A 24408-nucleotide genomic window follows, 5' to 3' on the forward strand; every position below is an offset into this window, starting at 1 on the left:
ATTTCTTCCCCTGGACTCACCAATCAGATAAGTCACTGGCCCTGCTGCAGAAAGGAGCAGCTGAGGGTGCTGTCATGGAAGCTCCTTGTGGCAATGGAGTGTCAGTGACCACTCCTCTGTTGACTGCTGTGGGGGAAGGTGGATGGGAGGGCATGTTTCCTACAATATGCAACAGGGAGTCGTGCCAGGCCTTCATGGCCAGGCTTTGGCTCTCTCGACCTAATCAGATGGATCCCATTTTACCAAGAATAAGCACAGGCAAATGGCTGGCCAACTGAGAAAGCTTCTTAAGACGGAGAGGAACCTATGGTTATGTCAATGCATTAGTCTGTATCATAAATGGTATTTGGCTTAGAGAACACCAGAAGTGGAGCCAAAGGGAAGTGGGATTTGTGATATAAAAGGTCTTCTAGGGCTTCCCTGGTGGCACAGTGGTTGAGAGTCCGCCTGCCGATGCAGGGGACACGGCTTCGTGCCCCAGTCAGGGAAGATCCCACATGCCGCGGAGCGGCTGGGCCCGTGAGCCATGGCCGCTGGGCCTGCGCATCCAGAGCCTGTGCTCCGCAACGGGAGAGGCCACAACAGTGAGAGGCCCGCGTACCGGGAAAAAAAAAAAAAAAAAAAAAAAAAAGGTCTTCTAGACAACCACAGGCCACTGGAACAGCTGATACTTCATCAGTAGGTCTACAGAGGGAACATCTGAGAAGAGAATGGAGGAACCACAAGAAGCACTAAACGTCCTTTGTGTCCCCTGCCATCCCCACCTCAGCATAGCACCAACCAGGCATGAACTGCTGGGCTTTTTCACAGGGGGCTGAACTGCCCTCCGACCCCTCCTCACTACATTGTCATTATGGGACGGTGTGTTTGTGTGAATGCCTGCTGAGGGTGGCAGCATTGCTGTGTGCTGGAAAGAAGCCTGTCCCCTCTGTGGGAGCCGGCTTTGTGCGAGGAGTTAGCCACAAATCGAGACAGAGCAAGAAAATTAACAGGGGAACAGTGCTAACAAAGTCCTTATCAGAAATCAAACATTAAAAGTTTGAACAATTTCTTGTTTCTACAAGAAATGTTTCTACACTTCTACTCACCGATCACCCATCAGCTCCCAGGACTTAAACTGCAGCAAAAAATGAATTGGATGCAGGAGAGTGCCCTCCGTGGATAATGCCGGTCATGGCCTGCCACTACTCTGTTTACTGTTGAGGCCGGTGGGCTGCCAGAAGTGTCATATGTAGGGAATTCATCCAGCCCAGGTCCTGGGCCAGAGTGAAAGAAGACCCAGCTCACAAAGTTGTGGCTTGTCTTTTCCAATATCACTTGACCGCCAATAACTAACTTACTTTCCTCTTCAAGGAAGTTCTCATCTTTCCCCAGTAGAGGATCCTGTGTTGCACATATGGTCCACTTTTCTGCTTCCTCAGCATCAGCGAATCCTGAGCATGCTCCCAGCTGGGACTGGGCTTCCCATCAGCCGGGCCCAGGGCTTATGTCCACGAGGGTTTAATCCTCAGTCTTTGGGGAGGATTTCCAGCATACAGGAAGAATGGAGCGGCCACCAGCTATTTCAGCTTGCCCAAGACTAATACGGTTGGTCAAACATCTCTTTCAGAGAATCATCAGTTTTTATTTTGCAACTGCTACTTTTAGGATCAGGAATAGTCTCTGCCACTCTTATTACAGTAATTTCCATGGGTTCTCATGGCCTAGAACACAAACAGAAAAGAATCTTCCGTAGGGTTTCCAACTTTTTGTTTTGTTAAATAAGAACATATTTTTAAAATAGTTGCCATTCTCCTATCACTATATTTTGTGAAACAAACGACATTTAATCAAAATCACAGAATAATGGATACTTCTTTACACTGACTAAATTTAGCTTTATGGGAAAAAAATTCAATATTTTCTATAGTTGCTAAATTTTACTGAGAGTCAATGAAAACTTTGTTATAGTCTGTTTTGGTTTTTTTTTAGTGAACCACTGCTCAACATTAGGCTGCAGGCACACAGATAATACAGGATACAAATGATTATTTAAACATAGGAGAGGGCTTCCCTGGCGGCGCAGTGGTTGAGAGTCCGCCTGCCGATGCAGGGGACATGGGTTCGTGCCCCGGTCCGAGAGGATCCCACATGCCGTGGAGCGGCTGGGCCCGTGAGCCATGGCCGCTGAGCCTGCACGTCCGGAGTCTGTGCTCCACAACGAGAGAGGCCACAACAGTGAGAGGCCCGCATACCGCCAAAAAAATAAAAAAATAAACATAGGAGAGGGACTTCCCTGGTGGTCCAGTGGTTAAGACTCTGTGCTTCCAATGCAAGGGGTGTGGGTTCAATCCCTGGTCGGGGAACTAAGATCCCATATTCCATGCGGTGTGGCCAAAAAAGTATTAAAATAAATAAATAAAATAAAATAAACATAGGAGGAAGCCTGACTAGTACTGTACATTTTTACTCAGACAAGTTATTTACAAAACCTAGATTCATATCAAAATACTTACGAAGCAATTTCTTGTCCACTAGTGACTTTCTCAGAAAACAAAATTGTGATTTTTATAAAAAAGAAAAATGGTATATGTACAAGAGTACAAATTCAAATAAAAGTTAAAAGCCAATTTTAATGCTGGGCGTCAAGATAAACAGCATGCATAAAATCTAAAAGGCACAGTTGGCAAAAAATTGTTTTTCATTATAAAGGCAATGTTTTTCCAGTGGGTAGAACCAGGTTTTGGCTAGCAACATTTTCAGTAAATTAGAATATAGACGCTGAAAGCAAATAGAGGAAAAACGCCAGCATGGTCTTTTTCAGAAAGCATGTTTTAAGAGCCTGTACAACTTGAAGTTTATTTATCTCATTGAATATATTCTCCTCTGACCTCCCAATTACGCCACTCTCCCTGACAACAAACACCCAACTATCATCTCCTAAAAGAAATTAATCTGTGGTGAAGGATGAATCACAGTTGTATCATTAGGACCATGGCCTCGTTCCCTGGATATTAGCACTGCAAAACAATAAAAGAGTGACTGATTCAAAAACATTCACTGGGAGGCCCTTTTTTTAAGTTTTGAAAGATGGAGAGTTTTACTTTTAAACTCAGAAGCAAATTATTAGAATCCATGGTGTAGCATATATACATTCAGTCAATAAATATTGTTAACAGGCATTGTGAGGCACTCAAAAATGAATAAGACACAGTCTCAACCCTCTAAGAACTCAAATATAGTAGTTAAATGCTACACGTTCCTCCTCGGAGGCCATTAAAGTAGGCCCAGTGCTGAGCTACCCCGCAAGCAGATTAGGCCTGTACTGAGGACAGTGACAAAGAAAAACCGCCAATAAAATGAAGTTTTTAAATGTCATCTTTCATTTGATCTAGAGTTTTACTCTCAAAAAATTTAGAAAGAAGTTATCTTACTATCAGCATGTATATAAATTTTGCTCAATATTCTGTAATGGGAAAAGAATTTCAAAAAGAATAGATATATGTACATGGATAACTGAATCACTTTGCTTTACACCTGAAACTAATATAACATTGTTATTCAACTATTCTCCGATATAAAATTAAAAAGATTTTAATGTCAAAAAGAAAACAGTAAAAAAAAAGAATACAGTGAAGAAAAGGGGGGAAAAGGGACTCACCTGATAAACTAGGTGATCAAGGTCAACACCAACAGTTATAAATCACATTGATAGCATGTATCCTTGATATAAGGTGACGAAAGGGGCACTTTACCTCTGTGAACTTCCTCCGCAAAACTCATAACTCCAGTTTAATCACAAGAAAAATATCAGATTCCAATAGAGAGGCATCCTACAATGTATATTGACCAGTACTCCTCAACATTGTCAAGGTCATCAAAAACAAGAAAAATGTGAGAAATTATCACAACCAAGAGAAGCTTAGGGAGACTTAACAAGTATATGAAATGTGGTCCTGGGTCCAGGATCCTAGATGGGACCCTGGAACAGGAAAAAGGACATTAGGTAAAAACTAATGAAATCTGATTAAATGTGGACAGTATATTGCTATATCAATTATGTTCAATGTATGGATACTTGCACAACGTGTCTATATTGTAATGTAACAGTGTATAATATTGTATACAGTGTATCAACATAATGTAACACTATATCAGTATTGGCTCAATGTATCTCTATTGTAGTGATGTATTAATGTTGGTTCATTAATTGTGGCAAGTGTATCACACTAATGCAAGATGTTAATAGGGAAACTCTGGGCGGGAAGGAGGGATATAAGCAAACTCTCTGTACTATCTGCTCAACTTTTCTGTGGGAGAGTAATTTCACACTGAGGTGTTACTGGTCACTAAAGCCTTAAAGAGGTAGGTACTGCACCACTGTAAAAAAAAAAAAACCAATAGACATTATTAAATTACTTTCCCACCTGTGTGCCCCCTGCCAGGGCAAGCCTGCATTGGAATTGGTCACTGAATCTCAACTTCTGTAGGAGTGGAGAAAGCAGTTTATGGCACAGCATACTGACCCTAGGGAGGGTCCAGCTGGGGCTGCACAGTGTGAATGTTTTGAGGGAATGTGGACGTGGGGGAAGGGAGAGAGAAGACACAAGAAATGTAGGCAGCTAATTATCTCAAAACTGCTCTGGGGCAACCAATGTGAGATCCCTCTGGCTTTAAAGGTACTTAAAATATTAACAAAAGCTAAGGTAAAAGCACAAATAATCATTTAAAAAGAGCAAATAGTCTCCCTCCTGTGTTACCGGCCAGGGGAAGCCTTCATTCTCCAACCACTCTGCGAGCACCTCTGCCTGCTAACCCTCCTCTCTGCTTCCACCCTGATGCAGCGGCAGTTCTCTGTGCTCTCCCTGACACTGTGTTCTGGACTGCCACCTTTTGTTGCAACTGCCAGTTTTGCAATCTTACAATAATCAAGAGAAAAACAAAAACCTCCAGGGTTATAGTTATTCTACTTAGCAATAAAGCCCAAGTCACTGAGTCAGGAAAATTCAACAGATATACCTTAGATACTATTTTCAAACATTGCTTAATGCAATGGAAGACACGAAGGCAGGAAAAGCACAGCTTGTGCCCTCACACTCACCATTTAGTGAAGGGGGTGAGTTGACCTCAAAGAAGACTTGGTGTTACGAACCTAAGGAACTGTGGCAATTAAGACGCCATTAACAGAAACAAGAAGATTGTGAATAGGGTTAGTTTCAGGAGGAGGGTATTTTGGGTGTCCTGGATTGCAAGCTCAGGAAAGAGGTTGAGATTAGAACTATCGACATGGAAGTTTTGCCAGATACCTTGTTTGCTCCTACAGATCCAGTCCCCACCCTTTTCCACCCTGCGACTTGCTCCAGGATCCCAACCTGTGCAGATGAACATGGGCCATGGTACCCTCTGGCTTCCCTTTGGGCTCTGTCAGCAGGAGACTGAAAAGAGGGAGAGTGAGGTCAGGGTGTTTATTCCCCAGGTTCCCTCTCTGTGAGGTTATCTCAGGCCGGCCATGTCATGCCCCTCACAGAAGGTCTTCAATCCTCCCCTCTTTCTTTCTGAGTTCCAACAACCTCTTCCACCCCTCTCCCTTCAGGCTTAAGGGGTTACAGCTACATATATGCTAGCTCCGTATTCCTGTACCATCCCTTGAGGTTCCCCTAGACTCCCCTCACCCGTATATAATGAGTTCTAGTAAACTCTGCTAGAATTATCCTAATTTGAGTATGCCTTTGGTTTTCTCTTGGGACTCGGACAGAATCAGGAGTCCCTGAATAAATAATACTTTCACCCAGAAAGGGAGAGCACAAAAAAGAAGTATCAGAGAAAATACTGCATGGGAATCCTTTGTACTTAAGAGGGGGAAAAAAAGCCACCGCAAAGGAAACCAACTGTGAGAGAGGATTAAAGAGTAAAGGACAGGTCAAGTGGTGTGTGGACTCAGGCCAGTACCCATCCTGGCCCAGTCATTGAAAAAGACATGAGAATAACAGTCATAAGAAGGAGAGTGAAGATAAACATGGCTCCTTTGAGCCTGGGTGCATGGATCTATGTCTTTCCAAGTCATACTTACTCTAGTTTCTCTTAGGTGGCACTAAGCAAAGACTTAGTGGCTGAGTGCACCCTCACCGACCATCAGCCACCAGTCACCACCCACCCACCAGGCACACCAGTCAACAACCCTTCATCTTGCCGTCCTACCCTCCAATAGTGACCCAGACTCTGCTGTTGGATGGAAGGGCTTATTCCCCAGCTGCTGAGAGTCCTGACAGCTGAAAGACGTCAGCCGACAGCCCTCTGTGGAATCTTCTGTGCAATCATCATTACCAAAAGATTGCTAGACCAGTGAGAGAATGCGTCAATGTTCTATGTGACGGTTCTGTCTATGAATTGATTTTTCAGTCTAAGTGCATGGGATTTGGTAAATAGAAGTTGATGCCCCAAAGCTGCATTAAACACATATTTTCCAGTTGTTTGCTAAGCCATACAGCAGGAATCTGGGCTTTCATTGCTGCAAGTTGTTCAACGAGAAATGTAAAATGATTCATTAACGGAATATTTGATGTCAATCTATGTCTTCATAAAAGAAGGATTTCTATTTCTAATCCAGAAAATTTCTACACCTGCCAAAGACCAAATACCCCTAAAAACTCTCCCTGGTTTCTCAAAATAAATACTGACCTAATGATAACACATGTGAAAATTTTGGTTTCTATGATGTGATATGGATATATCACGGACTGACATCAGACAAAAAGTAATGAAAAGTTTTTAAAGTCTTTATTTATTTACCCTTAAACAATTCATGCATGAGTTAACCTGAAATTCTTACCACTTACTAAGTACCCACTCCAAGCCAGGGAGCATCTAGGCATCTTATATTATGCATGCATTCATTCAAGAATATCAATAGTTATTACTTGTTAATCCTCATAAAAACACTTTCAGGTGAATAATTTTCCATTATTCACTTACTTGTGCTCTCAGTAAATATTTATTGATTGCCTACTGTGCGTAAAACTCTGTGCTAGGGACTGGGATACACAAGATGAACAAAAACACACACAACCCCTATATACGTGGAGCCTATGGCTTAGTGAAAGAGACCAACACTATTAAATATCACACAGTTAACTGTATAGTGATAAATGATATGAAAGAAAAGAATATCTTGCTGAGAGATGAAGAAAATCGGAGTCTGAGAGATTAAGCGATGTCTGGCATCCTGCCCCCTTTAGTGCGTGACCTGCTTCATAGCATTATGGTTGTCGCTGAGCTTCCCAAGCTGCCCGCTCTCACCACCAGCAGCCCGCTGTCCCCTCTGTGGTAGGACACCCACCCAGAGCTGCTCTGCACACACTGGGACCCAAGCCACCAGCTCATCAGCCTTGCTTCTGGAACACGATTAAGTTGGAGAGAGTGTCATCTAACTCTCAGGGCATGCAATCTGGCACTAGGACAATAATCTAAATAACATTGGCTTGGAGCTTATTTTGAAACAACCCTGCCACGCTGAGAATCACAGAAGCACATTACATTAACCCTTTCAAAGCAGTCATCACTTTATGGCTTACATTATAGAAGTCTGTATCCATGTCAACCTATTCATCTTTATAGCCCCACCGAGAGAAACAGTAAGCTAAATAAGTCTCTGTTTGGTAGAAAGGAAAAGAGAGAGCAAGAGGGAGAGAGGGAGAGAGAAAAAGGAGGAAGGGGGAGGGAGGGAGGGAAGAAGGAAGGAAGGAAGGAAGGAAGGGAGGGAGGAAGGAAGGAAGGGAGGAAGGAGGGAAAGAAGGAGGGAAGGAAGGAGGGAGGGAGGGAATGAAAGAAATCAACCTATGCTAATATTCCCACAATTATGGACCTAAAAAAACAAAAAATGTAGTATAACAACAGGGAGGGTAATTTTCAGAAAAAAAAATCAGCAAAATCAAATAATATCAATATTTCTACTCTGACACAAAGTTATAAACCTAATTAAAATATAATTAATGTGCAATAGGTGGTATGAGTCCTAACTATATACACACAGATATATTCCTCTATTGGACATCAACATCTTTGCAACTGGTATGTCTGAAAAATGTAATAATCAGGTTGATTTTGTACGTGTTCCAGCATTTCTCAAAAATAAAACCTTTTCAGATTTGCCAGGTAAATTACACATCTTATTTAATCCGAATTATTAGGCTGGATACTATCTTTTATGTGGCAAGTTGCCTAGTTTAATTGTGACACTAAACAGATACGTTATCAGGGCTGAATTATTCATTGTGCAAAGCACGTGTGCTGTACTGGGCACCTGTTACAAAGCATCCTGCCACTTCCCAGACCTGGCAAATGGGGGATCAGGCAAACGATGACACTGAGAGCACGGTAATGTACCCTGCATATCATTAGAATATCATAATATAAGAATGTTACACTTGTTATATAAAAATATTAAATTACGATGAATTCCACAAAAAAATAGGAAAAAAGATCAGCATTTCCTCTGAGTAGCCCAAGTTCCTGATTTTGTTTGTGGGAACACTTCTCAATGTATAAACTTGGGAATGATAACTACAAGCTTCCTTCGGGTAACCTCAAAGACGAAAAATGAAGACTCTAAATAACTAGCAAGAGGTTCTATCGCTTTCTGATTTTATAAAATTTCTTGGTAGTTGCCCTGCGAGGAATAGTAGAGGAATCATCATTGAATTATTTTGACTCACATCCATTTGAAACTACAGGTTATAAATTGGTGTCAGGCTATGACAACTTTGCCATCTGTTCTAATCACTCATGGAAGAATAAAAAAGACAATTATAAGATTGTTACCTTAATGAATAGATCCATAGGAAAGAAAAAAGGAATCTTGCCTTAGGAAATTTTCTTCTAGCAAATTATGATTTGAAACATGAGACCAACCTTGTAACTCTTTATAATTTTCTTACATTTGTTCAAGCCTTTATTTGTAAGTCAGGTTTTGATTTAGTAGGCAGCGGAAAAAATAGGCTTTGGTATATAAAAGTCAAAAACAACAACTATGACAAAAAATTCCCATGACGTAATACAAGCCCTTCTTAAGCTGCTCCAACCATTGATCTGATCAAGGCTACAACACAGCAACCCAACCCAGAAGAAGGCCCCTTGGCTGGTGCTGCATGGAAGCTAACTCCAACTCTGTGAGGGGGAAGGGACCCTCTCAAGAAGACACCTCTGGGTGGAAATCTTTCTTTCCCCAAGGAAGTCTTTCCTTCTTTAGTTTCTCCCTGAAGAACACAGTGTTAAGAAGGACTCTGAAGCCTCATGTCAGCTTGGAGAGAGTGTCATAATTAATTGTCACTGTCTTCCTTGGTCATGAAATGCCAAGAATGTGTCAAATATGAGTTCTGCTCATTATGTCATTTCTGATCTTCTTCCAGAGTAGCTCTTCTCTCCTTTGATGACTTAACCCTCTGAGGTAACACATTCTTGTCTTAGATAAGAATCATTTGTGAAGGAAGTTTATCATTCCCTTGGTCCCTACTCTTAAAGTTTACTTTAGCAATCACAGAGAAAAAAAAAAAAAAAGCCCTTCCCATTAATTGCTCTAAGCTTTAAAAGCGGGATAAAACCTAGCAATATCTCTTAATTAGGAAAAATGTCATAAAAGCTGAGAAACTCCATCAATTGTTTGAAGTAAAGAAAAAAGGGAAATATGCATGATACGCACACACTTATCTCAATTAATCTTCATAATAATTCTTCAAAGAAGTTATTATCCTCATTTTACAGTTGAAGAAACAGAGGCTCAGAGATATTGCATGAATTCTTTAATGTCTCAGGGCTAAAGTATCAGCCTAGGTCCATTTGTCCCCAAATTACAGATGCTTGAGTGAGTCACACACAAGATTTGGGGGATATCTTTGGCAACACTACAGCCTATGGAAGCCGGTTTACTAGTGCCAGTGTCATGGTACAAGTTTTAGAAGTACTCCTTTCACCAGTCCAGATGAACTAAATGCTTTCTCCTTAGGTCTTTCCACATTTTTCTTTTCACTCTTCACCTAGCTAAGTCCTACTAGCCCTTTATGACTCAGATTAAATTAGCCTCTCCTCCAGAAAGTCATTCCCAAGTTTCCAAAAATGCACCTGTAAAACCGAGTAGTTACCTCTGTCACCATTTTGATAATTGTCTTTTCTATATTCTTCATTATACTATAAACTCCTCGAGGGCAGGTCCATGTCTTCTTTACCTTTGCATCTTCAGTATCTAACACGACTCCTAGCCCATTAAAGGCACTCAATATTCACTGAAGGTAATTAAGAAAGGAGGCGAAGTGTTTTAATTTCAGTATCTGACTGTGCGAAACTGGTTCGACTTTTGACAACCTAAATAATAAAGTGGCTAATAACTTGGGAAGACTGAACTGAGGCTGCTGTTTAGTTAATAATGTAACGAGTGTCCCAAGTCTCTTTTCAGTATTTAGGGCCTTGGGGGTCCTGTAGTTACTTGAAAAACGAAGGCCAAGTATTGGTCAAGCTCACAGAACCTTATGAGATTTAGCTCGTACCACGAGCCCCACAGCACAGTGGGAGCTAGGGATGAACATCGTCTGCCTAAGTCTAAAATGATCCTTTATGAGTTTAGGACAGAGGAAAGACTTCTTTTTCTAGTTCTGCATTTCAGTTTCCTCTTGTTCAACTCTCTACCAACACAATTCCCAAACCACTTTCGTATTCCAAGGGGCTGGGAGAAAGAGATGCAGTCACTGTAATGGGACTGCAGATTCACTCATGACCACCTCTCTATCTGGCAAAAAGACAGAGCACGTCGTTTTCTAATTGCAATGGTCACCCCCCGCCAAGCTTCCACGTACTATTCCTCCATGTGCGGAATGGTCTAACCTCATTTAATATATCATCCAATCTAATAAACGAAGCAATCCTTTATTAGGTATCATCTTTTGGGTAAAACATTCAGTCTATCTTAATCCTGCCTTTTCTCTTATGTACACACACCACTCTCCTGTCCAAGTTGACCTCTGGGTTCACAGTAGCCGTTGAATGAGTGGGTGAATGAATGACCTCATGCAGGCAGATTGAGGGAACCGTCACTTCCTCACGGTGCCCTCCAAGCGCTTGCAGGTCCCACTGTGGAATGGCTGGTCTGGCACACGTAACGGATGTAGCTGACCTGGTCTACCTGTGAGCATTCTGCCGATCTCCATGCTGACATCTGCAGCGGTAGATTTGTGGACTCTCTTCCTTGACTTAGCCAGGGCCTGCTAGAAGATTACTGCTGACGCCGTGTGTTAACCATCTTTCTAGCCTCTGCAGACTTGATGCTTCAACATCTGCCCTATGTGTATATGCTGAAACACCTTGTTCTACACAGCACAATAATAGGCTTGAGTCTCCCTTGTCACTAGTCCCCTCCTAGGGAGGGGGGAGTCCTCCTTCTGGGGTTGTAGAGTGGAGGCTTTTCAAATACAAACAAGCCAACCCGGAGTCCACACCTGCAACCTTTATTAGGTTCCTCAATTAGGCTCTCACACTCCAGGCCCACTGTATACCTGCCCTAATCACCCCAGGGCCAGGTATCACACAACTAGGGACATCCCCCTATGATGCAGAACTGCTGAAATTATTCAAACTAGCCAATCCTAAGCTTGTATACCCTGTCTCGCCTGTTCCTTCCCATAGAAACCAAAAAAAAAAAAAAAAAAAAGGACTCTTGCCCATAGTTCCTCTCCACTCCCCTCCCCCTCCCTTCGCCTCCCTACCACCCCGCCTTCACCGCGCGCTACCCCCGGCCCACCTCCTGACCAGCCTCATTGCTTCCCCATGTTGCTGCCCCCGCCATGGCATGCCCCTTCCTCTCAGGAACCGTGGGCAACAAATTAGTTTTTCAATGGCTATGGTCTCCTGATCTGCTGACCGTACTGTGTCTCAAATTTTCTATTAACCCACTACATTTTTAAACTCTCAGCTTCCTTTCTCTTGGCTTTCGATGGCTGTGCCCCATTCTAAGTCTCTGGTACATCCTCTGTGTGGTCCCCCAGGCTTGGGTACTCCACCCTCAGCTTCTACTGTGAGGTCACCATGGCCCTGAACAGGCGTAGGGTTGTCTAAGGCAGGCATTCTGATTCTCCGCTCGACGTCTATGCCACACGGGGATTGAGGGAGACTCAAAAGTCAAAACAGACTTGCTGTCTGGCCACACTGTCCTATCGGGCTGCCACACATCGGTAGGGGGCACTCTTCGTGGGGTCCCAAACGAGAAGGTGAGCATATTATCCCTAACTGGTATTTCCTCAAATTTTGAAAAACGTCATCTGTGCTCTGGCTGAAAGCCTGGGGCAGAGAGCCGTCTTCCTTCTCTTGTCTTCTTTCTACATCTCTTTCTGTTTCTCACTATTCCTGGGTCCAGGAGGGTTGGCCTTTCCCACTTTCTCCTCCTGTTTACCCCTACAGAACTGTTCTAAATCTCTACTTTCAGGTCCCTCAAGCTTGGTTCTTGATATGTTAAAGAGGGAGACCAAAATAAAGAAGATTAAATAATTCTTCTCCCCGCTCTCTCTCTCCTCCCCTTCCTCCTTCCCTCCCTCCCCCCTCTTTCCCCAGCCCCCCTCTTTCTCCCTATCTCTCTCATTCAACCAAGATCTTACTTTCTTGTGTATTATACTATCCTCTCCTACCACAGAAGGGTAAGCTTCATGGCTTAGACTAAAAATGGAAGAGAACAAGAAGAAGATATTTTAAGTAAAAAATTTCATCATTTTACACTTGCAACAATGTTATCCCTTTTATATCAGCTTGTGATTACAATCTTCAATCTCATCTCATAGGTATGTGTCTTAAGACCTCCAAGCAGTGAGCGTCATTCCCCAGAAATAAAACCCCTCTCCCTTATCTCGTATAAAAGATCGAGGAGACAAATGCCTCAAATTACAAAGAACATATATATCAACTAAGTGAAGGTGAAAAACATTCTATAAAACAGGGCTGTAGGTCATTAGTAAGTGGTTCTATTCCTTAGATAAAGAATGCTAGATGCGTGACTGTAACATTACATAAACCCAGAGCAAATCCAACGCACCTCAATTTTTAGATAGACTCTAGAAATCTCACCTAATTCTGACTTATACTATCCTCAGATATAACATTAATATTTTCCCCCCACTTTACAGCTGAGCGATTGTAATAGTTTTGGGAGAGACTCTCAAAAGCTTGTATGTGGAAGTCATTATTTAAAACACATCTCTTAATTTTCTGACAATCTAAGACACTCTCAGCCCTCCCAAATATATTCAAATCTGCGCTGAGAGCTTTTTCACACATTACAGTCCAGCTATCACTTTCACATTTTTTTTTCTGCTGATAGTTGCCTAGAAAATAGATTAGCCAGACACTAGGCGTGAAAACGTACGAAATGTGAGAAAAGTGAGATTTAATATTAAAGTCAAGCAGTGAAATTTTTTTCTCCTCCATTCTATGAGTGTGTGTGTGTGTGAGTGTCCGTGCCAGCAAGCCTCTCTGCATACATGGAGTCCCTATGTGCTATGTGTGGGTTCTTATTCTTACTTGAGATTTGAGGAAAAATAACAGGTTTTCCAGTTTTTTAAAAAAGGGCCTACAATAAAAAGTTAGTTTGGATATGCATAGCAAGAAAGGCTGCAGTGAAATGCCACAAGACGTTAACAAAGTACAGACTATGTTTCTATGGCCTCTACTTTCCAAATTTTCCACCATGTTATACTAAGACATTTTTTAAACACTGTTCTGAGAAATTCCAGAATAAGAGCTCTCACTGAAGTTTTCAAATGCTGATTTAGGTTATTTATGAGGACAGTACAGGTAGAGCACACAAGTTGAGGGCTGCCAGCTTTCTAGGATGAGTTTCTAAATGCAAGATATGGAATTTTATTCATGCCCAATTAAAGCATGGAAGTGGGCAAAGTATAATGCAGCTGTCACGGGGATGCTTGAGAACAGAGGTCCCAGTTTTACAGATCTTAGAATATCTCAAAGCCGTGTTGTTCAAATTTCAGACAATGACTCACTGGGGGTCATGAAATCAAGTCAGAGGGTCAAGACTTGCGTTTTTTTAAATGAAGGAAATAGAAAATAGTATATGAAATATTAGAACATAGCCCTTCCAATAAAGGCACTGTTTGTGTAAAATATATGTAATATGTGTATTTGTGTATGTATATTAAATATTTGTACACATATACTCATATGTATATATATTTATAAATATGTAAATATAAATATATATATTTCATAGATTGTGAAGTAAAATATGTTCCTTACTGTAGTTTACATAAACCTTTCCAAAAAGTTTAGAAAATGATATTCTAAAATATCCATCACGGGGCTTAATACACAGTAAGGGTAGCCGAGTGGACACACACACACACACACACACACACACATACACACATGTGCTCAATTAACTGCAGCTACTTCTATCCCCTCACATTTTCCTCTGGGGGAGATGGTGTTTTACTTAACAAAGCACTTCACTGCACCATTTGCCTCCAAAAAGATGAGCTTCTGGAAATTTGGAAACAAAGAGAATGAAATTGCTCTGCATAATGAAAAGCATTTTGAAGTTCCCGGCCACCACCCAGAAATGGAAGCAGGGCTTCCAAAGAGCAGAGAGATGGGGGAAGAACAGTAATGGTGGCAGGTAAGGGGTCAATGGAGAAAGGGTACCAAGGGAAAAGGAGTGAGCAGAGGACGGTGTATTTAGCGTTCAATTTCAAAATTAACTCCTTTGTGGCCGTATGCTCTGACACTGTTCTTTGATACAACTGCCCTCTGTGACTTCAAACCCACTAGTGAACTCAACTCCAGACACAGCCCTCAGTAAGTGATATTTTCAGATTTAAAGAACTGACCCAGGAATGGGCATGAGACATCATTTTCCCAAAGTGTGAGAAGGGGCTGATTCTTGGGTTTCATAGTTATGCAAATATTTGTTGAGTAGAAGAGAAAACAGGGCAAAAAGTAACTGTCCTAAAATTCTGGGTCTGGCATTCTAGCTAGAAATGGTCAAGGTCTACAACTTCACCCGCAGTAAAACCCATAAAAACTATGAGGTTGCCTTTGCTGCCCTCTGACTGCTACTTAGTGGGAGACTTTTCAAGATAACTTACTGTGCAGGTTCAAAACAGAAAACCTAATCTAATACCACACAGACTTCTCCTAGACAACTGTCTCCTTTTCTGCACAGCCTTCTGACCCATCCTGAACAGGACACATCACCCTGGACACCCACTAAGATGCTGGGTGCTCCATGAGGCAAATTCTCCATCCAGGATATGGCTCTGAGAGTGGCCTCTCCTTTCAATGAAGAATGACAATGAAAGCATGACACTTTTTGTTTTGCATTTAGAGTTAGATATGCCCTGGTGTATAATGAGAAATAATAGAATCATAAATCATAACCTATTTTTAAATTTTTAATTAATTTTTCTTAGAGTATGGTTGCTTTACAATGTTGTGTTAGCCTCCACTGCACAACCAAATGAAGCAGCCATACGTGTACAGATATCCCCTCCCTTTTGGACTTGCCTCCCATTTAGGTCACCACAGTGCATTAGGTAGAGTTCCCCGTGCTATACAGTATGTTCCCATCAGCTGTCTATTTTATACATAGTATCAGTAATGTATAAGTGTCAATCCCAGTCTCCCAATTCCTCCCACCCCAGCCCTTTCCCCCTTGGTATCCATATGTTTGTCCTCTACGTCTGTGTCTCTATTTCTGCCTTGCAAATAAGAACATCTATACCATTTTTCTAGATCCACATATGTGCGTTATTGTACGATATTTGCCTTTCTCTTTCTGACTTACTTCACTCTGTATGACACTCTCTAGGTCCATCCACGTCTCTACAAATGACCCAATTTCATTCCTTTTTATGGCTGAGTAATATTCCATTGTATATGTGTACCACCTCTTCTTTATCCATTCCTCTTTAGTCAACGCAAAAAAAACATGAGTAACAAACCCCAAATTATTCAGAAACTTCATTTTCACCAGCTGCCAGCTCTTTCTCCAACCTCTACTTCAACCCTACAAGCTCTACCAGTTACAAGCAGCAAAACAGAAATCAATAGGTTTCACCTCCTTTTATGTCCAACTTCATCCTGTGAAGAAAACTGGGGAAAGCTGCAAAACAGTTAAAAAGCAAACAGTGAAAATTGGGAAGAAAAAGAGTCAAGGACATGGATCATCAAACTGAGATCAGTCCTAGAGTAACCAGGAATTTAAAGTGACGCTCACAGGCGGAAAAGCAGGCTAAAATAAAGTTAGAGTGGAGTACATCCAAGTATGCACGTCTTTAAAAAGTAAAAGCACTCCCGTGTGCAATGACTGTGCTAAATGAGGCAATAAATAAACCAGATGGAATTTCCATCCCTGAGGTGCACACAGAGTAGCTGATGGCATGAGACATAAACGTGAAAAAATAATAAACAATATTTTAAAAATAATTACCAAGGGTTTTTTCTTTAAACTATAAACATTACAAAAGTTGAGAAAGCAGGATCTAATTTGATCAGTGAAACATTTTTCCAATTTCCAATAAACAAGTTTTCCAACTTTTTGAGAGGCCTCCTAGCATGGTCCTAGACACCAGCTATCACCATATATGGGGACACAGTCAAGATGACACTCTACTGTCACCCCACAAGAATCCTTTCACTTCGTTCTAAACCTCCTATCCCTTACCTGGTACACACTAGTTTAATCCATTTTGGCATTCCATCTCAACAACGGTACAAAGGAGAGAAGAAGAAAGAGTAAGCCAAAAGGGAGGAGAACAATTCAACATAAGGAGCTGAGATTTAAATCTGAGCTATTCTGAGAATGACAGGGGAATAGGCGCTGGATGAGGGGTGGATAGTAGAAGACAGAACCAGAGGAGACAGTTAAAACTGGACTCCAGGGGGTTCCAGATGCGAGTAGAGCTCTAGGCAGCCAGAAGCAATAGCTGTGCTGCCCTGCTGTTCCCGCGGCCTCAGTTCACTTTACAAAACCTGCATTCCCTGAAGGTGGCAGCGGGGAGGGGCTGGGGAGGGGCTTTGTGCTGTGGGGAAAGGCCCTGGGCCTTAGAGACAGAAACGGCCTTGAATCTCTCCTCTGCCACCCACTGAATGAAGCCACAGCTAGCTCCGCATTTGCTTAAAGTTCAAGACTAATCCCCGGGGTTGCACCACTTCTCCCTTTCATTGTTCCTCCCCATTCCTCTCACCTAATTTTTCCCTCTCTCTGTTATCAAATCATCTGGTTTGCGATCCTCTCTCTGACTTGCTTTATTAAGGACACTTCTGTGGTGCCTTTTACGTCACCTCCCCAGAGAAGGCTGAAAATTGGAAGCAGGATCATAGGATGTGAGCAAAGGAATGAATCGTAATGATCAACTGGTCCAACAACCTTAGTCTAAAGGCAAGAAATCGAGGCTCTAAGAGCAGAAACAACTGACAAAATTCTCCCAAGGACACAGCTCACCACTCTCAGGCCAGAGTTTTTCCCACTGTAACACACTCATGCCCAAGTTCCAGTGAAGCCTGTTACGGAATTAGATACCAAAACCTGAGCCACGACAGAAGAAAATAAACTCCAAATCCAAAAGACAGTTGGGCCATTTCTAAAGGCAGATGTCACTTATGAAAACATGAAGTGTTGACTGTGACATCGTAGGGTGCTCAGGATTTGCGTCAACACTTGAGGAGCGGGCAGCCTCGGAAACATTCCTTCCTCACGTAAAATGGGCTCAGAGCGCCATCTGCTGGATGCCTGGTCTTCAAGGCACCTGCCGCGACTCAGAAAAGGATATGCTTTAATTAAGCAGCTTATTTCTTGCTGGTTGCTCCCAAACACACACAGAAAAAACCTAGTTCCACATTTATTCCTCTTTGTAAATTTACAGTGCTTTCTCTTTCCCCCTTAATATATGATGGTGATCTTTCCTTATTAATAAGATGAATTGAGCTGATTTCTTTTTTAATCTAAACTTAAAAAATCGTATTATGAAAGTGTCCAAGTATACACAAAAGAGAATGGCACAATAAAACCCCATTTCCTTTTCTCCCATATTTAAAAATTGTCAAAATTTTGCCATACTTGCTTCTCTATCTCCCCTTTTTTCTTTACTGAAGTAATTAAGGTAAATCCCAAGTCTTACATATGCCTTCAAATTTCAGGATCAATCTCTTTTAAAATGTTAGATTTTTTTCATAAACACAGTATCATGATCACAGCTAATAAAATTATTAATAATTCGTTGTTATTATCTAATGCCCCGTCCACAATCAGATTTCCCTAATAGTCTAAAAGCAATTTGTACCATTGGTTTGGTCAAATCAGAATCACAAGAATTCAATCTAACTATATTTAAAGTCCATGAGTTCATATGCATCTAAAGGAAAAAGAGAAAGTTTGCCACCAGAAAGAAGGAAGGATGGAGGGAGGAAGGGAGGAAGTGAGGTGTTGGGACTCAGGGCAGGCTACCCAAAATATGACTCAATGGCAAAATGATAATTTTGATTTAAAGTTACTTAAGAAACGGCCAATGCAAGAGGGACACTCTGAGCCTCCTGTCTCCCTGAAAAAGGGAAATCAATATCCCATGCGGAAGGTGCCCTCCCTGCCTCTGGAAGTAGCACACCCTTATCACCCGGAGACAGGGAATTCGGGGCTGAGAAGCCTGTATAAACAAACCTCCTTACATCTTTAATTGACTGCCCCAAGCCCAAACTCTGTTTAGATTCTTCACTAATTGAGCACCAAAAGCCTATGTTTCTTTGTCCCGGCAATTCCTCACAGATTTATTGGTTTTCTATCTAAACAAAATATAAAAGCTGCCTGCTTTGGCCACTCCTTAGGTACTATTTCTATGGGACCTCGTGTCTACAAATTACAATTTGTTTCTTTTTCTCCTGTTAATCTGTCTTGTGTCAATTTCATTACTAGTCTGGCCATAAGAACTCAAGGGGACTAGAGGGGTAAATTTCTCCCTCCAACAGCGGGAGGGAAACAGCCCTTTCCCATGGGATAACAGAAATGCAACTAGGTCACAAACTCCTTACTCTGAAAAATAACGTTTAGAACTGACGAGATTGTTCAACCTAACCTGTAAGGCCGCACATACTCAGGCCCCAGTGCCTCTCCAGCTTCAGTCCATACCAAGGTCACCCTGCCTTCATTTCTCCATTTCTTCCATGAATGGGTCCCACAATGGTATTGCCATCCTCCAAGGACAGAAACTTTGCACAGAGGCTAGAAACCCTTTTAGCTCTTCTCTTTGCCTAGTTAACCCTTAAGCTTCCTTGAAAGCACAACAGAAATTTGCTTCCTTAAAGAAGACTTCCTTGACGTCCTCTTCACAACTTTACTTGAGTAAAATTTGAGTGGTTAATTATCTGTCTCCTACACTAAACTGTAAGTTCCAGGGATTAAAGTTGGTTTCGCTGACATCACATCCCCTGTACATAACACGGTCACCTGGCACCAAGTAGACACTGATAAATAAATGTTGAGTAAGTAAGTTAAAGAGTTAACGGAGGACAGCTGATGTCCAGGTTGAAACTGAAGGACCACAGGATTTAAAATAGCACAGAGAAAGTTTGGGCACTCCTTCACTGTTGCCCTGACTTCTTTCTTGGCTGAATTTCTCACTTTGAGCAGAATTTAAAGAGGTAGGTTTCTTCCATCCAAACTTACAGAAGCCATCTGGAGAAAAATGTTAAAAGTTTTACTGTCACGGGACCCGACCAAGACATGATGACCAATAGCTGCTAATTCTGGGAGGAAGGGGAGATGAATCTTTGCTGATGGTTGCAGCATTTCCCTGTTGAGCCTGTAACAAGTCAGAACCTGTCAAATCATCTGATTACGCTCAGTTTGCATTTTGTAAAGTGAAACACTACCAGCCGCTTCTTCAGGTTTTTATCTCCAGTCTCATTGGGATCATAACTTGGGCCACAGACCACATCAGTGATGAATTTTGTGTCGCACATCCTGGAATGGTAGTTCATGGGAAAAGAACATGTTAGTAAGGCTCAAAAAAACTATACAAAGTATTTCATCTGTCAGGCAGCCTGTGGCTCTTCCCAAGTACAGGGAAGTGGATGCTGTCTCCCTGTGAAGAAGGATCCTACAAGCACTGAGACATCCTGCCCTGTCCTACCTATAACTCCTGATATAGAGCCACCTCCCTGCAATCACATTTTCTCCCCAAGACCAATAAAAAGAATTACCCATCCAATCAACACAACTGAGAAGGAATGAATTGTCGTTTTAAGACACTAAATTTAGGAGTTGCTGGTTATGTAACAATAGGTGACTGAAATTTTTTCAGTGTTTTAAGTCTTATTATATTTGTTATAACCTCCAGAGCAATGTGAATGGTGATAGCAAACAATCGCCCACAGCTATCAAATTTTGAAATTTGCATCCACTCCTGGGTATGTAACTGGGAAAAAATGAAAACTCTAATTCAAAAGGATACATGCACCCCAATGTTCATAGCAGCATTATTTATAATAGCCAAGATATGAAAGCAACCTAAGTGCCCATCAACAGATAATTGGCTTAAGAAGATGTGTGATTCATATATATATTATATAGATATATGTGTGTATACACATATATCTATATAATGTAAATGTATATACATATGAATATTACTCAGCCATAAAATGGAATATTACTCAGCCATAAAAAATAATGAAATACTGCTATTTGCAACAACATGGATGGATCTAGAGAATATAATGTTTAGTGAAATAAGTCAAAGACAAATACTATATGATATCACTTATATGTGAAATCTAAAAAATAATTCAAGTGAATCCATATACAAAATAGAAACAGACTCACAGTCATAGAAAACAAACTTATGGTTACCAAAGGGGAGAGGAAGGGTGGGGAGGGACTAATTAAGAATATGGGATTAACAGATATACACTACTATACATAAAACAGATAAATAACAAGGATATACTGTAGAGCATGGGGGATTATACTTGATTTCTTGTAATAACTTATAATGGAATACAATCTGCAAAAAAAGAAAAGAATCACTATGCTACAACCTGAAACTAACACAATATTGTAAATCAACTATACTTCAATTTTTTTTTTAATTTCTTGTTTTTTGGATCAGCCCACTCTTCAAAAATGTTAAAACACATATTGAATTCTATGCTCCAGTATACCATCCATTCTCTTTTCAGATCATCTGCAAACTTACTTATCATGATGATACTGTCAACAAAGTACTTTTAAAATGTTAAATTACCAAGAGGTAATATGAGGGCAAATTGAAAGTTTCACTCTCATATTTTTATAATCATTTTGACATTATATCTTTTTTTATTGGAGTAAAATTGCTTTACAATGGTGTGTTAGTTTCTGCTGTACAATAAAGTGAATCAGCTATGTGTATACCTACACCCCCTCTCTTGGACCTCCCCCCCACCCCCCATCTCACCCCTCTAGGTCATCACAGAGCACCGAGCTGAGCTCCCGGTGCTGTACAGCAGGTTCCCACTAGCTATCTTTTTTACACATGGTAGTGTATTTATGTCAAACCTAATCTCCCAATTCATCCCATGCTCCCCTTCCCCCACTGTGTCCACATGTCCATTCTCTACATCTATGTCTCTAGTCTTGCCTTACAAATAGGTTCATCTGTACCATTTTTCTAGATTTCACATATATGCATTAATATACAATATTTGTTTTTCTCTTTCTGGCTTACTTCACTCTGTATGACAGACTCTAGGTCCATCCACATCTGTACAAATGACCCAATTTCGTTCCTTTTTATGGCTGAGTAATATTCCATTGTATATATGTGCCACATCTTCTTTATCCATTCATCTATCGTTGGATATTTAGGTTGTTTCCATGTCCTGGCTGTCATAAATAATGCTGCAATGAACATTGGGGTACATGTGCCCTTTGGAATTATGGTTTTCTCAGGGTATATGCCCAGTAGTGGGATTGTTGGGTCATATGGTAGTTCTGTTTTTAGTTTTTTAAGGAACCTCCATACTGTTCTCCATAGTGGCTGTATCAATTTACATTCCCACCAACAGTGCAAGAGGGTTCCCTTTTCTCCACACCCTCTCCAGCATTTATTGTTTGTAGAATTTTTGATGATGGCCATTCTGATCAGTGAGAGGTGATACCTCATTGTAGTTTTGATTTGCATTTCTCTAATGATTAGTGATGTTGAGCATCTTTTCATGTGCCTCTTGGCCATCTGTATGTCTTCTTTAGCGAAATGTCTATTTAGGTCTTCCACCAATTTTTTAATTGTGTTGTTTGTTTTTCTGATATTGAGCTCCATGAGCTGTTTGTATAGTTTGGAGATTAATCCTTCAACAAACACTCTGACATAAACCACAGCAAGATCTTTTTTGACCCACCTCCTAGAATAATGAAAATAAAAACAAAAATAAACAAATGGGACCTAATTAAACTTAAAAGCTTTTGCACAGCAAAGGAAATCATAAATAAGACAAAAAGACAACCCTCAGAATTGGAGAAAATATTTGACATTTTATTTTCTACCTCAAACAATGTGAATATTCCTTCCCTTCCTTTCAGATCCTCCGTGCTCCTACAAGTCCTTACCAACATATTTTCAATTAGTTTTGTGAGCATCCTTCCATCCCGTGTACAGTTGGGCGCTCTCTTCCCATCCTCCCCTCGCCCATATACATATTCTCTCGTTCTCCTAATTTAAATATATTTGTATTTTACTGTCTATTTTTTGAGCATTGCATTTTCTTCCTAAGCTACCTTTCTAATTCAGTCACTTATTTATTCAATAAAAATATATTCAGCCATCACTATATGCTCAGCAAGGTGGTAAGCAATGAGACCTTGAAGATTAAGAGATACATTCTTCAAAATGTATTGTCTAATGAGAAAATAGACACATAAACAACTAAAACACAATGATCTGAGTTCAATAAAGAGGAATATGCAAAGTGTTATGGAAGTGGAAGCATGCAAAGGAATGATTACATTGATGGTCTCCAAGTTTGACCCAGGTAAGGGAGGCAGCAAGGTCAAGGGGGCCAGGAGGTGACAGACACTGAAAAGCTAATAGTGTCCTTGAGTAATGTGCCCGAACTGGCTCACATCAGCTCAAGAGAGCCACGCCTCTTCCCAACCCTGCCTTCAGTGACTTCAGGTTGGTAATTGAAACTAGCCATGGAGGAAGTATTTACATGACAGAAATTGGCAAACGCTACGAATCTAGGCACTTTTATTGGAAAGCCAGTTGTTAAACATCTACCAGCACCCCACAGGATCAATGGATTGGAGGAGCTGTTATAATTTTTTTTTTTAAATCCTCAGAGTCCGAGTTCTAGAGGGAATGAGTTGGAAAGATAGAGAAAGGGAGTCACGGACTGGAACGCTGATGCTGAGATTTTCACAGCTGGTCCAGGGTTCCTGCTGTTTCCTCTCCATGCCCTTCCCACAACTACCCTCGCTTTGCCACATTTCTCTGGACCTGATTTACGCCTCTTCATGTCCTAGTTTCCTCCTACAAGTATTTCTTTTGACCTGCCCAAGAAATCAATTCAAGTCTGAGCGAATAATCTTTATCATTTTTGATACATTGAAATTCTTTTCTGCATTTGGACAGAATTTCCCTGGCTACTTCTGCACAGAAATCTGAGAAAACTCATTTGTAAAAAGGACTTTCTTCAGAACCCTTTATTTGACAACTAATGGCTTAATTGGTCTGAACACCACAGAGGGAAATGAGAGGGAATGTGGACATGGTGCCCTCTGAGTGATTATACTGTGACCAGTAAAATCGGTCCAGAGACTGCATCACAATCAAAATCAGCATCTCACCTCTGCTGTAATCTAAGTGAGCCCACTACCTTTGGAGCCTGTCATTGGTAAAAAATTACTGTGCAGTTACAAAATATACTGTGTCTGTAAGAGTGAGAATGACAAATAGAATGCCTGGCATTGGCTTTTGTCCCGGTATCTGACATTACACTAGTTTTCTGATGCTCATTTGTGCCCCTGGGCATTCAGAAATATTTTCTTTCTGTTTATAAATATGTCAAGTATTCCCTTCTGTTGCTTTGATCACGTACAGCTGTTAAGTTAGGGCTAGTTTCAGAAAATGGCACTACAGGGTGAAAAGGACTGCATTCAGACTTTGTCGACCATCTGGAGTGGTGAGCTGCTTTGATGTCCTAACATCTCTCTGATTTAATTTCTACAAAGTAGAAAATTCTCTAGTAAAAAGTACATTAGCATAGATGTAATTAAGTGATGCTCATACCTCCAGAAATTTGTGCTTACAGTTTTTGCTGCAGCCATATTTACAGGATTATCAAGTGAACCCCCTTTAGCCTGTTCAACAAGGATGTACAGGTATTGTTTCAGAGACTTAATATTAGGTCGCAGCT

At 41.1% G+C, this 24408-nt stretch overlaps 1 long non-coding RNA gene across 1 annotated transcript in view; it reads right to left on the reverse strand.

Moving 5' to 3' along the window:
* Window positions 1-1097: 1097 nt before the first annotated feature.
* LOC117199384 (uncharacterized) overlaps window positions 1098-24408 on the reverse strand; it is a 167453-nt gene continuing 144142 nt past the window's right edge. Inside the window, exon 3 of the long non-coding RNA XR_004480611.2 lies at window positions 1098-1703. This is a non-coding gene — a long non-coding RNA (uncharacterized LOC117199384). The remainder of the gene's footprint in view (window positions 1704-24408) is intronic.

This window comes from Orcinus orca, chromosome 12, assembly GCF_937001465.1.
Source record: "Orcinus orca chromosome 12, mOrcOrc1.1, whole genome shotgun sequence".
Classification (NCBI taxonomy): Eukaryota; Metazoa; Chordata; class Mammalia; order Artiodactyla; family Delphinidae; genus Orcinus; species Orcinus orca.